A 14,617-nucleotide genomic window follows, 5' to 3' on the forward strand; every position below is an offset into this window, starting at 1 on the left:
TTGGTTGCTTCAAGGTATTTGGCCAGTCCCATTGTGGTGGTTTGGGACGTAAGTTCAGGCTGGATCAAACCTCGTCCTCCCTGAAAGTAAAGACGATCCACGTCTGCCTTTGGATGGTGCATCTTATTACTAGTCAGTAGGTTGCGGATTTTCCTGTCAATTTTCTTTATTTCACTGGTATTCCAATTAAGCACATTGAAGCTATAAAGAACAACTGGGACTGCTAATGAATTTATGGCTAACACCTTATTATATGCAATCAGCTCAGATTTCAGGATTGCTCGAGCTTTTCTATAACATTCCTTCCTAACCTTCTCTTTCATGCTTGCATGCTGGATACCAGAGCCTTCATTTATTCCTAGGTATTTATAGGTTTGTTCCTTTATTACTGTTTCGACATCTAATTCGATTGAACTAGACCTTACCACGTCTGCCTTTGGATGGTGCATCTTATTACAAGTCGTGAGTTTGTACTCTTTGTCAAGTCACAACAAGGACCTCAGACAGACAGTACTTTACGCAATATTCGTGCAGTTCTAAGTAATGCTGACTTTTGCAATACATCTAGATTGTAGAGTATTTATAAGGTTTTCAGATGTTTCTTTCAGATTGGTTGGTATTGAACCCAATGCTCCGATGACAATAGGGATAACCTGTATGTTTGATTCTCGTAGCTGCCACATCTTAGCGAATCCTGTTGTTGTTATTTTCCAGTTGTGTTGTTTCACAGAATTAGTGTTATGGCACAGCGATCCATAACCCACCGTCTGAGACGAGCAATAGTTTATACCTTCAATATAACCGCGTCTTTCTATTATTCATATCTTTTCTTACTTTGTCTTGAAAACTTTACTTATAATTCTTGCTCAACCAAGTAGGACCTTTCTACACCCTCCCCTCCAGATTAAGATCAAATTCTTCTAGGTTTACTCTAAAATCTTTTGTTACCGTTTTCAAAGGTTCAAAAGATAATCGGCAGATTATGACCTTCTTAACTGTTTGTTTCAGTTGTTCAAGATTTCATTCTTCAAATTGGTATAACACTCCCGCTCCGGTGTTGTTTCTGCTGGCATTAACATTGCAAGGTATCAAGTTATACCTGCCAATTTTAAATATCTTGCACGTGTCTTATAGTCTTGGTTGAAGTCAAGCGTACAGGCTTTCTGTAGAAGCAGGAAAGTTATCCCAATATCCAATATCCCCAATTAGCAATTGTTTCTAAATTTCCTATTAAAATTGGGATAATGGTAAGTTTACAACAATTCCAGATTCCTTCAGGTTCATATTTTAGGTCCTGATATTTGTCTATTATCTCGCGTTCTTTGTTTACCATTCTTACGTAAAGAAACAGACGACTCTTTTCTCTTTATTGAGTAAGACAATATTATTGTTGTTTGTGTTGTTCTGGTTGCTGTATTATCCTCTTCATCGGTATTATCTTCGCCACTGGCGTTGTTAAAATTATTATTATTATTATTATTATTATTATTATTATTATTATTATTATTATCGGTATTATTATTATTATTATCATTATTACTATTATTACTTTTTTTTTTCTTCTTTCAAATTTTCTTCCATTTCTTGCCGAGTGTCTTCCCGTCTTCTAGAGCAAAGAAACTCATAGTGTATATTGGTAGGCCATTAAACCAAACTCAGTAGTTCGTTCATTTTTTTTTTATTTTTTTTTTAAGTTAAATTAAAATGCATGAGCAGCAACAGTTCTCACATCGACAATGCTCTTCTCAATACGTGTGATGTACCAGTTAAGACAATCTTTTGCACTTCTTGCAGGGATGGTAAGCCAGGGATCATTCTCATATAATTTTCGGTTCCCTTCTTGATCATTCCTAGTGCTCCTACGATCACTGGTATTGTAACCGCCTTGAGATGCCACATTTTCTCAATTTCAATGAGTAGGTCTTTATATTTTCTGAGCTTGTCAAACTCTTTCGCTGAGATATTATGATCACAGGGGATGCTCATGTCGATCAATAAGCAAACTTTATTGTTTTGGTCTTTCACAACAATATCTGGTTTATTGGCCTTGATGGTTCGGTCTGTATGTACTGGAAAGTCCCACAGAATGGTTACATTTTCTCCTTCAGTTACAGCCTCAGGGTGGTGATTATACCACTTGTCGGCAGTTTTGATATTGTAATGCCGACTTATTAGCCATTATTACTATTATTATTATTATTATTATTATTATCATTATTATTATTATTATTATCACTATTATTATTATTATTATTATTATTATTATTATTATTATTATTATTATTATTATTATTATCATATTCGTAATATTAAGGCTGCATGCCGGAAAAATCGTTAGTGAGCCGGACAAAATGCTTTGCTGCATTTTGTTCGTCTTTACGTTCTGGGTTCAAATTCCATTCTAAGTTCAAATTCTATTCCGAGTTCAATTTCCACCGATTTTACCTTCCATCCTTTCGGGGCCGATAAAATAAGTACCAGTTGAGCCTCGGGATCGATGTAATCGACCCCCTCCCCCACCCTTCAAAATTTCAGACCTTGCGCCTATACACTAAAGGACCATCGTTATTATTATTTATATCGGAGACAAATTTTGTGAGTTGAAACCCAACAAGCATATCCCAACCAATCAATGTTCTTCTCACATCTTTGTTATCAGTTCCATTTTTGAGCAACTTCCAAGAAATGCAGTTTTGTTTTTTTGTTTTTCTTCGACCTTCTTCAAGATTTCATTTTCTTCATTGAATCTACCGAGAACCTCCACTACAAATGATACATTTTTTGCTATAACCTACTGCTCCACACATTTACAAATTCTTTCAAATTTTGGCAATTTCTGAAACTTATTGCCGATAACAATCTCAGCCCTTTTACCTAAATCACTTGATCACAATGGAACCAAAATAGCACAGAAAGTTAACACACTTTTCCACGGCATTCGTCGCTGTTTATAGCATCAATCAATTCTTTATAAATTCTATATTTTGACAAGGCTTCTAATAAATAATGGAAGGTTGTCCTGCCTTCTTCTTTTGCATTCTCTTTCTATAATTTTACGGCCTTCTTTCACAATGTACTTAAAACATCCACTTTTTTCACTACAAAGTTTATGTGTGGTTGAACTTTCGTAACGTTGTGACATTTCAACATAGTTTGTTCCAAGTGCTTGTTTTTCAGCCAAGTAAACGTTCCAGTTCCAATGCTTAAATCAGATATTCGAATCTGCCACCATCATTATTTTGCCCGCGAGCCGTGAGAAAAAGGACATTACGTTCGGAGCGAATCTTTTGAGAGGGAACGATTTCTAAAACCTGTGGTATCTTATGTCTGTGTCGAGACTGCAACAAACCCACGCTTTAATATTCATAATGTATCATGGACCGGTCTATACTGTGTGTTTTTGTTTTTGTTGTTGATTAATTCATCAGTTGACGTAATAAAAAGACATATTACTCTTTTACTCTTTTACTTATTTCAGTTATTTGACTGCGGCCACGCTGGAGCACCTTTAGTCGAAGAACTCGACCCCAGGACTTACCCTTTGTAAACCTAGTACTTATTCTATCGGTCTCTTTTGCCGAACCGGTAGCTTACGGGGATGTAAACACACCAGAATCGGTTGTCAAGCGACGTTGGGGGACAAACACAGACTGACAAACATATACACACTCACACACACACACACACATACATACATACATACATACATACATACATACATACATACATACATACATACATACATACATACATGCATACATACATACATACATACATGCATACATACACACACACACATATACGACGGCCTTCTTTCAGTTTCCGTCTACCAAATCCACTTACAAGGCTTTGGTTGGCCCGAGGCTATAGTAGAAGACACTTGCCCAAGATGCCACGCAGTAGGACTGAACCCGGAACCATGTGGTTGGTAAGCAAGCTACTTACCACATAGCCACTCCTGCGTCTATATTGTTCATTATACACAATATATACTTGCATTATTTATTCCCTAACATATATAGTCACTTTCTTTATTCACTTAAATATAGAACTATATATTGTTCGTTCACTAGCATAATGTTACCTGGCCATATTTTTTCATTCCCTACCTGGTGATTAAGGTGATAACACTTTCTCTGTCACCTTGATTTGTCTTTTTATATTCGTTTGTTCATTTGGCTTTGTTTGTTGTATCTTTTTATTGTCCTTAATGTTTATTTGTCTCTTTTTTCTTATTCTCGTATATTTAATAATATTTTGTACCTCATAATCAGGTGTAATATGCATTCAATAATATCGATCGGTTGTATCCACTGAGATCGCTCCGTTTCTTTGTTTTTGCTTTTTAATTAAAATGTTCAATCTACCATATTTTGTTTATTTCAAACGCTGACATTTATAGACACGGATGATGTTTGTACACCTTCAGCGTCGAAATAATTATATGTTCTATAAGGAGTAAGTGTCAATTGCACATACAGAGCTCTATATAACATCACGTTCTTCATCTTCTCCTTAATTTTTCTTCTGCGCTTTCGGCGATATAAAGGATTTATTTCAGATTTCACACGACCTGTGCCCACATATCCACATTGCAAGAATATCTTTCATTAACATAGAATCTATACTTAAACGTGTTTGTTGTCATCCCATGTTAATACGCCCAGGCGGTCAACTATGCTTCTACGTCCACGTTGTTATTTATGCTTATTCATTCACCAGCTTTGTCTTCTTTTCCTTCTTTTTCTTCTCTTCTTCTTCATTTCCTTTTTCTACTTCTTGTGCGCGCGGAGTGACGAAACCGTTCTGCACGCTCTCGTTCAGTGTCCTGGCATTGCTGACTAGTTGGGTTACGTCGAACAGTTGCTTTCACGTGTGGGACGAATCCGTCTGTCGGCTGAGTCTGTATTGATGATGGCACCGCCGCTCTCCTTCAATTGGGCAGACAAAACAGTTTTCCTTTGCCTTATGGCTATAACGAAAGAAGCGGTTTGGCGGACAGGGCTGAGGCATGAGGACAGATACATTCCTTTTTGGTAGAGCTATCGTTGACTTCTTCGAGTTTCACTCGAAGAGGAAACTGGGAGTGAGGAGGAAAATGCTGTCCTCGAGTGAGTTTATTGAAAGGTGGGTGAAAGTTGCGGAAATAGTAAGAGTGGATGGTAGTTCTCTTAGTTTAGGCCTGTGGGTCGGAGGGATGGAATTATAGCGGGTACTCGCTCTTGGGCTTTCAGGAAAATCTCGGACAGTGGGGTTCTTCGATGTTCCCCAGAGACCTTTCTATATCAGGAGGTACACATCTCTCTCATCCTCCCCGCCACTTTTTTCTTTAACCTTTGTATGCTATGCATATGTCCCTTATATTTCATTGTGTACCGAGTATATTTCCTTTCTTTCTTTCTTTCCTTTTTTATCATTTCAACACTTTATGTCTGACTTTGTATTGTCCCTCTGATCCTTCGTTCTTGTGGAAAATAAAGGAACTCATCATCATCAACATCATCATCATTATTATTATTATTATTATTATTATTATTATTATTATTATTATTATTATTATTATTATTATTATTATTATTATTATTAGTATTATTATTATTATTATTATTATTATTTTTCTATGTTTGACTTTTGCTTTATATTTGTACAAGTCTCGCTCAGGGACCTACAGACACAACAAATTGGAAGTTCATGTTGGTGTTATGCCTAGGGTGATATATATTTGGTTTTGTACATAGTGTTGTTCTAGAGAATGTTTAAGAAACCATAAGAAAATTATGTTTGTTTTATAACTTGAGATTACATAGAAAGTATTTTGCATAGGATATGAGTAGTTCCCATGAGCACTATCTTTTGAATATCTGCCATTTTGGGGTTTCCTGGTATCTGAGTTAGGTAGCAATCAGCCCCTTTTGCTATCATTCCCAGGGCACCTATGACAACAGGTATTGTTTTAGTCTTCAGGTTCCACATTTTGCTGATTTCTATTTCAAGATCTTTATATTTGCTCAGTTTTTGGTAGGTCTAAACAGATACGTTTATATCGATTGGGACAGTCATATCAATGAGGAGGCATGTTCTTTGCCTGAAGTCTTTCAATATGATGTCTGGCCTATTTGCATCTATCTTTCTGTCGGTTTGAATGGGGAAGTTCCAAAGGAGTGAGATATGGTCATTTTCAAGCACTAGAGGTGGTTTGTGTTCCCACCAGTTTTTTTCATGGGACAAATCTAGGTTTTTTCAGATTACCCAGTGAATATATTGTGCAGCTCTATCATGCCTGTTGAGATACTCTGTAGGCGCTAGAAGATTGCACTTGGAGACAACATGATCAATGGTTTCATTTTGTTGTTGACATACACGACATGTTGGGCTACTGCCGTTCTTTAATATGTTGGCCTGGTAGTTCCTTGTTGGTAGGCATTGATCTTGAGCTGCTATGATAAACCCCATTCCTTGATAAACCCTTATTATTATTATTATTATTACTGTTATTGTTATTATTATTATTGTTATTGTTATTGCTATTGTTATTGTTATTGTTATTGTTATTGTTGTTGTTGTTGTTGTTATTATGATTATTATTATTATTATTTATTATTTATTATTATTATTAATTATTATTATTATTATTATTTTATTATTATTATTATTATTATTATTATATTATTATTATTATTATTATTATATTATTATTATTATTATTATTATTCAGTAGTTCTATTTTTATAGCGTGCTTTCACTTCACTACCGACCGCAGCTCTGTGTGCCTTAGGTATGTGCTGTGATTTGTTGTGATGCTCTGATGGTTATTGTATGGAAAGTGTTCTGTGTAGGTTTTGTTCAATGCCTAGTAGTACAATTTTCTGTATGTTATATGTGTTATATGTTATGTATTTGTCTGAATATTTTTTTATCATGCCTAATGCACCTACTATGATAGGAATTGTTTCTATCTAAGGACACAGATCGTGTCGTATAGCTAGTTGGAGACGATGTTTTCTGGGGCTAAATTACCCCAACAGTCATCCTAAATCAGGACTACCATGTTATGTTGGCAAACAATCTTTACTCCAAAAAGCTCATACCTCTTGTTAGTCTCCTCAAACCTTGCCCAGTTCCATTAACAATTCCGCCTTCATATCATTAGTCTTGGATTTCTTTCTCCTAAACCAGTGGTTCTGAAACCGGGGTCCGCAGTCCACTTGGAGACTGCGAAGCGGTTTTAGGGGGACTGCGAAGCGGTTTTAGGGGACCGCGAAGGAACGCTGACGTATTGTGAAAACAGGGTGGTTTGAAACAGTTAAGTTTTAAAATTTCAAGATTTTCAATTTTTTGCATGCTATCGTCCTTTTTTATCATTTGACCCCAAACGTCCACATCACTCCTACACACTCGATTGGCAGATAGAAAATATGCGGGTATAAAGGTTGATCGTGTACGTGCTGTCGGTATTTTTCTTTTCACATTTGTTTTGTAAACAACTGATCAACTGATTCCCCATATTTTCACGTGCATTTATTGTATCCCAATAAGACGATGAGCTGGCAGAAGCGTTAGCACACCAGGTGAAATGCTTAATGGTATTTTTTCTGCCATTACGTTCTGGGTTCAAATTCCACCGAGGTCGACTTTGCCTTTCATCCTTTCGGGGTCCATTAAATAAGTACCAGTTACGCACTGGGGTCGATGTAATCGACTTAATTTCTTTGTCTGTCCTTGTTTGTCCCCTCTATGTTTAGCCCCCTGTATCCCAATGGGGCATTGCCTGAATTAAGTTGTGGTTTTCGGGGTTGCGAGTCTATAGGCAGTGCGGTTCATAGCCCAGAAATTATGGTACACGAATATATATTAATTTTTTCCATGTTGATTATCCTGCATTTTATAGGTAACTTCGAATCATCGAGAAAACCATAACGGGGCCGGCACGTGAAATCTTTTGAAAAGTTTGAGAGCCATTGTTCTAAACTAAAGCCTTTTATGGACCTTTAAACACTTCTTCCACCATGTATGAATATTATACATAATTCCTCTTCCTTTATACACACTTGTTTAAATACTCTTATAAATAAAGCAGTATATTACACACGTGTGTATAATAAATGCATTAAGTGTACGTAAAAGATATTTCCAAGTTTTCATTCATCTTCAATTTTTTTTTCTAACCATTTTCTCACTTTCTTTCCTCACCACCAAATTCCTCATCATATTTCCTCTCAAATCTTTTTCAAGCTTTCTTCTTTGTTTTCGGTCAGGAATATCCACCCCACCGTCCTCTTCCCGCTTCCACATTCCTCGTCCACTCTTTTAATTCTTTATCTTCCCTTTTGTACTTTTCCCATATTTATTCTTGATCGTCCTTTCTATTCCTTGCCATTTTTTTTTCTTCTTTCTCTGATTTATATCCATTCTGTTATTGCTTTTACACAAATACACAACATTTTCTTTTGTGTGTGTTTTTGTTTCTTTGTTTTTTTCTTTTAGTTTTGATTCTGCATCTTTCATGTTACTTTCCTTTCGTTTTTTTTATTCCTCTCTTTCTTTCTTTCGCTCTTTCTTATTTTCTTTTTTTCCCCTCTTTCTTTCGCTCTTTCTTATTTTCTTTGAGCCTCCCAAATGAATCAAGTATTTCACATTAAGCCAGCGTCAGAAATTGCTGCAACAAATCAAACCCTACGTATTCTTTGTTTGCATGCGTTAGCGCTGACTCTGTCTCCGAAGACTAACGCATTGGAATCAGCTTCAGGTCAATTCCAGCCAAGGATCGAATGGTGCAAAAACAACAACAACAACTGTAAAGACAAAAAAAAACGAAGATGTGATGGAATTCAAAGGAAGAATTCTGATGGAATTTGTTGAATATTTTCATCACTACTATGACGACAACCTCAGTCATCAGAACTACCACCGCTACCAGCACCACCACAACTACTACCGCCGCCACCACTACCAACCCCACTCCCTCCCCACCTTCACTTCCGCAAGCACAACTACCACCGCCACCGCTACTGTCAACACAGCCACCATCTCCACCACCACTACCATCATCACCGCGACTACTACCACTTCCACCACCACTACCGTCACCACCGACATCACCAAATCTGCTAGAACTACAGCCATCTCTGAAAATACTACTACCAGGACCGCAACTTCCAGAACCCTTGCGAATACCATCCACGTCACCATTGCCACCATCACCAATAATACTATCACGGTAACTACCACCAACACCACTACAACTACCACCACCGACACAACTACTACCACCACCACCACCACCACCACCACCATACTACCGTCACTTCCGCTATCGTTACACCACCAACAACATCGTTACCACAATCACCACAATTACAAACGGAAACTTCTGTCAACATAACATTATTTACGTCATTTTAATCACGATTAGTCACATCACAGATACATTAATCAAAGGAGTGTTTTTGCGGGATTTCCACAGGACTGGCACGGTGGGATTTGAAACTACTAGAAAGACAACTACAGTGATAAATATTGATTTCTCTTGAAATATTTGAGAACAACAAATTTGTGAACCCAGTTGAATGTTCCATTGTTACAAGAATAATAAACAGAACAAAATATAAGGAAAGCGGAGATTATTAAAATGGCAGCAACGAAGACACGAGCGGCAACGATAACCACAACAACAACAGCAACAACAACAGCAACAACAACAACAACAATATTCTTTTCAAACTTTGGCACAAGGCCAACAAATAAGAGTAGGTAAGTCGATTACATCAACCCCAGGGTTTTACTAGTACTTAATTTATCGACCCCCGAAAGGATGAAAGTTAAAGTCGACTGCGACGGTATTTGAACTCGGATTGTAAAGATGGAGGAAAGGCCGCTAAGCATTTTTCCGGCGTGTTAACGATTCTACCAGATCGCCGCATTAGCAACAATAACAATGTTAACAAGATGATTTTCTTCAACTATTTTCAACACCCAGTTACCTGTAGTTTTAAGTTATTGTTCGAATCCAAGTTCTTTGATTTACAAGTTTTTCAAAGGGGGAAGCAGGTTTGGTACTTCTGATTTTTTTTTTTTTTTTGTTACAGTAACAGCAGTTGTCTTCATGTATCTGGTGTCTGGAGAACAACCATGGATTGGAGGAAGGAAATGCTGGCCTTACCAGATGCCAAAAGCACTCAAAGACCAGCCAGCGTTGACCATCACTGCATAAACAGAAAATTAAATGTCTGCAAAGTATTTAAATTGGTAATGCCATTCTCAAGACATGTACAGAGTCAGTCAGTACTATTTTCCGTAATTCTTGCAGGGATGACTTCCCAAGCATCTGCTTCGAATACTTTTCTGTTCCTTGTTTCAACGTGCCAAGTGCACCGTCTATCACAATGACCTTATAGGTCTTAAGATGCCACATTTTCTCAATTTCAATTATTAGATCTTTATATTTACTGAGCTTTCAAAATTCTTTCATCTTGTCAGTGTTCACAGGAAAATCTCAGAGGATTGTCACATTTTCGTCTCCTGTAACTGCATCAAGGTGATGTTTGTAGCATACACCAGTCTTTGTGTCGTAAGATTTGCATATTACCCAATGCCTATTACTCTTTATACTCCTGGAGAGCCAACACTTTGTAACCTAAAAGATAATCAATAGTCTCAACTTGCTCATCACAAAATCCAGACTTTGGGTCAGTTCCGTTTCTGATTACATTGGCTTGAAAGTTGCACTTTGAATAACACTGGTCTTTTACAGCCAAACTAAAGCCCTCGCTCTCTGCTTCTAGCCCAGAACTCCACAACATCTGGTGAGTGAGAGATTGATATGCATTAGACTCTTAGCTACAGAGGACAAACTTTCTGTGCAGTGGTTTTTGGTCCCACTTAACATACAGTTTCCGTTGACCTTCGCCAATATTTTGATGTTCTTCACATTTTTATTTGCAGAATCACCATAACTTTCAAATTTTTCATTATTCATTCCTAATTCTTCCGCAAAATGTCTTTGCTTACTTTTTAATTGAAAGGGATTTTTTTTTTGTTTTCATTTTCTTCAGCTATTTTCAACACCCAGTCACTTGTAGTTTTAAGGAATTGTTCGAATCCAATGTTTGATATTTTGCATAAGACTCCAAGCTGGATCGTTCTTCAACCTCCAGTTTCGCATCGGGAAATAGAGGCGAACCACATCTGCTTTTGCGTGATATAGTTTATTACAGGTCAGAAGTTCCCTGATCTTGGGGTCCATTTTCTTTATTTCCCTGAGGTTCCAATTTATGATGCTACAGATATAGATGACAACTGGGATCGCAAGATGGTTTTTCATGCTGGCATTGATTGACACCCAAATATTTGTAAGTTTGTCCCACATCGATTTACATTGAATTCGTCATACTGCTTCCTTGAATGCTGCCTATTCCCATTTTCCAGTCCAAACTTTATTCCTACGACATCACTGAACACCTTAACCGTTCTCAACGGTTCTTCCAACTGACTGGTATTTTTGGCATACAGTTGTAGATCATCCATTTAAAACAGATGATTTATAGATTTTGCCGTCTATTTTGCAGCCATATTTCGTTTTGTCAAAGTCCAGAATCAAATACATGAGTGTAATGCAAAATATAAGAGGAGAAAACGAGTCACAAACAAAAATACCTCAGTTAATGCTTATGATGCTGGAATTTTGGAATCGACAGTTCCATCAGTGTGTGACGAGCGAGACAAGATGCATTTCGTCCGTCTTTACATTCTGAGTTCAAATGCCACTCAGGTGGACTTTGCATTTCATCCTTTGGGGTCAATAAAATAAGTACAATATTTACATTATTTACATTTGACGGATATTTGTCCTCCTCTTGTTTGTCATTAGCACAACGTTTCGGCTGATATACTTTCTAGCCTTTATCAGGTGTCTTGGGGGAAACTTCGAACCTGGATTCTCATTCCTAAGGTATTTTTCAATGTTATTATGTTTTCCTTCTTTATTCAAATTTTCTTCCATTTCTTACCGAGTGTTTTCCGTACACCTAGAGCAGAGAAGCTCATTGTATGCATTCCCAGATTACACACGCAAATCCACAGGTAAAATATGTATTTAAAAAATAAATAAATAAATTGATGAATGGATATTGTTTTCACAGCGATAATGCTCTTCTCAGTACATGAACCGTTCCAGTTAACACGATTTTTTGCACTTCCTGTAGGGATGGTAAGCCTGGTATCATTTTCAAATAGGTTTCAGTACCTTTTTTTATCATTCCTAGAGATCCTACAATCACTGGTACTGTAGGCGGCGAGCTGGCAGAAACGTTAGCACGCCGGGCGAAATGCTTAGCGGTATTTCGTCTGCATTACGTTGTGAGTTCAAATCCCGCCGAGGTCGACTTTGCCTTTCATCCTTTCGGGGTCGATAAATTAAGTACCAGTTACGCACTGGGGTCGATGTAATCGACTTAATACCTTTGTCTGTCCTTGTTTGTCCCCTCTGTGTTTAGCCCCTTGTGGGTAATAAAGAAATAGGTACTGTAGTCGCCTTGAGATGCTACATTTTTTAAATTTCTATTAGCAGGTCTTTTATATTTACTTATCTTGTCAAATTCTTTCGCCGCTATATTGTGATCGCAAGGGATACTCATGTCAATTAACAAACACATCCTTTTTGTCTGATCTTTTATAATACTATCGGTTTATTAGCTTTTATAGTTTTGTCAGTATGTACGAGGAAGTCTCAGAGAATCGACACATTTTCTCCCTCAGTCACAGCTTCAGGATGGTGTTTATACCATTTCTCGGCGGTTTTGATTTTATAATGCCGACATATTATTATTATTATTATTATTATTCAGTAGTTTTATTTTTTATAGCGTGCTTTCACTTCACTACCGAGCGCAGCTCTGTGTACCTTGGGTATGTGCTGTGATTTGTTGTGATGCACTGATGGTTATTGTATGAAAAGTGTTCTGCGTAGGATGTGTGCAGTGCCTAGTAGTGCAATTTTCTGTATGTTATATGTGTTTGTAAGTCCTGGTGTTTTTGTTATGTATTTGTCTGAATATTTTTTTATCATGCCTAATGCACCTACTATGATAGGAATTGTTTCTGTTTTTAGATTCCACATTCTGGTTACCCCTATTTCCAGGTCATTGTATTTTGAAAGTTTTTCCATTTCTTTTAGAGACACGTTGTCATCTGCCGGTATTGATACATCAATTAGAAAGCATTTTTTTTTCTTCATGATCTCTGACAACTATATCTAGTCTGTTGGCCTTAATTTTCTAACTGTGTGTATCGGCATATCCCAGAGCATGGTTGCTTTCTCGTTTTTTGTGACCTTTTCTGGTGTGTGCCTATACCATCTTTTTTCTGTTGTTATTCCATAATGTTGGCATAGCTTCCAGTGTATGTAGGTTCCAACTCTGTCATGTCTGTGAATATATTCCTTCTTAGCGAGGACTGGGCAGCCAGAGATAATATGATTTATTGTTTCTTGTCCATCTCCACATATTCTGCAGTTACTTGTTATATCTCTTTTCATTACATGTTTTTGGTAATTCCTGGTGGGGAGGCTTTGGTCTTGTGCTGCAATTAAACATCCCTGTGTCTCTGCTTTGAGTCCTGAGCTTCTCAACCATTGCTGGGATTTTTCTTTGTCTATTTCTTTTGCGTTTAAGTTTAGTCCAGTATTTACCATGAAGGGACTTTTCTTGCCATCGTTTTATCATGGTTCTTTGCTGTTCTAATTTTAGTTTGGATTTCATTTGTTTTATAGCTTTTGTTGTTTCTTCATCTTCTTCTTCTTCTTTTTCATATCTATTAGGTGGTATGATTTCTTGTTTGTATTTGTCAGCTTCCTTAAATACTGAGAACAGTTTTTTGTTTTGCTCGTGTTTTGCCGCTATTTGTATCAGTTTTCATTCCTTCTGAAGTAGATATTTTTGCAGTCCTATGGTGGTTATTTTATAGTAGTTTTCCAGCTGTATAAGGCCTCTACCACCTTCTATACTTTGTATATATAGTCTTTCTATGTCAGATTTTGGGTGATGCATCCTAGATCCTGTCATTATTTTTCTTGTTTTCCTATCTATTTTGGTCAGTTCATTTAGTTCATTTAGTGTAACTTATAACTGGGACAGCTAAAGTGTTAATACCTATTATCTTGTTTTTAGCATTGAGCTCTGTTTTTAGTATTGATCTAACTTGTCTATAATGTTCTTTTTTTATTTTCTCTTTCATTTGTGTATGTTGTGTCTTATCTAGTTCATGGATTCCTAAGTATTTGTAAATTTGGCTTTGGTCTAATTCTTTTAGTTCATTGGTTTTATCTAGTGTGATGTTGCTACTCTTAACTAGTTTTCCTCTTTTCATGGTTACTTTGGCGCATTTGTCGAATCCAAATTTCATATCTATTTCTTTGGTAAATCCATGAACTGTCTTTAATAGTGTTTCCAGCTGTTTGTCATTTGCAGTGTATAGTTTTAGGTCATCCATATATAAAAGGTGGCTGATCGTTTTGGCGTAACATTTATATCTGCATCCAGTTCTATTTAGAATATCAGATAGAGGTGACAGTGCCAAGCAGAAAAGGAGTGGAGAGAGTGTGTCTCCCTGGAATTTTCCTCTT

This window comes from Octopus sinensis, linkage group LG1 (assembly GCF_006345805.1).
Source record: "Octopus sinensis linkage group LG1, ASM634580v1, whole genome shotgun sequence".
NCBI lineage: Eukaryota > Metazoa > Mollusca > Cephalopoda > Octopoda > Octopodidae > Octopus > Octopus sinensis.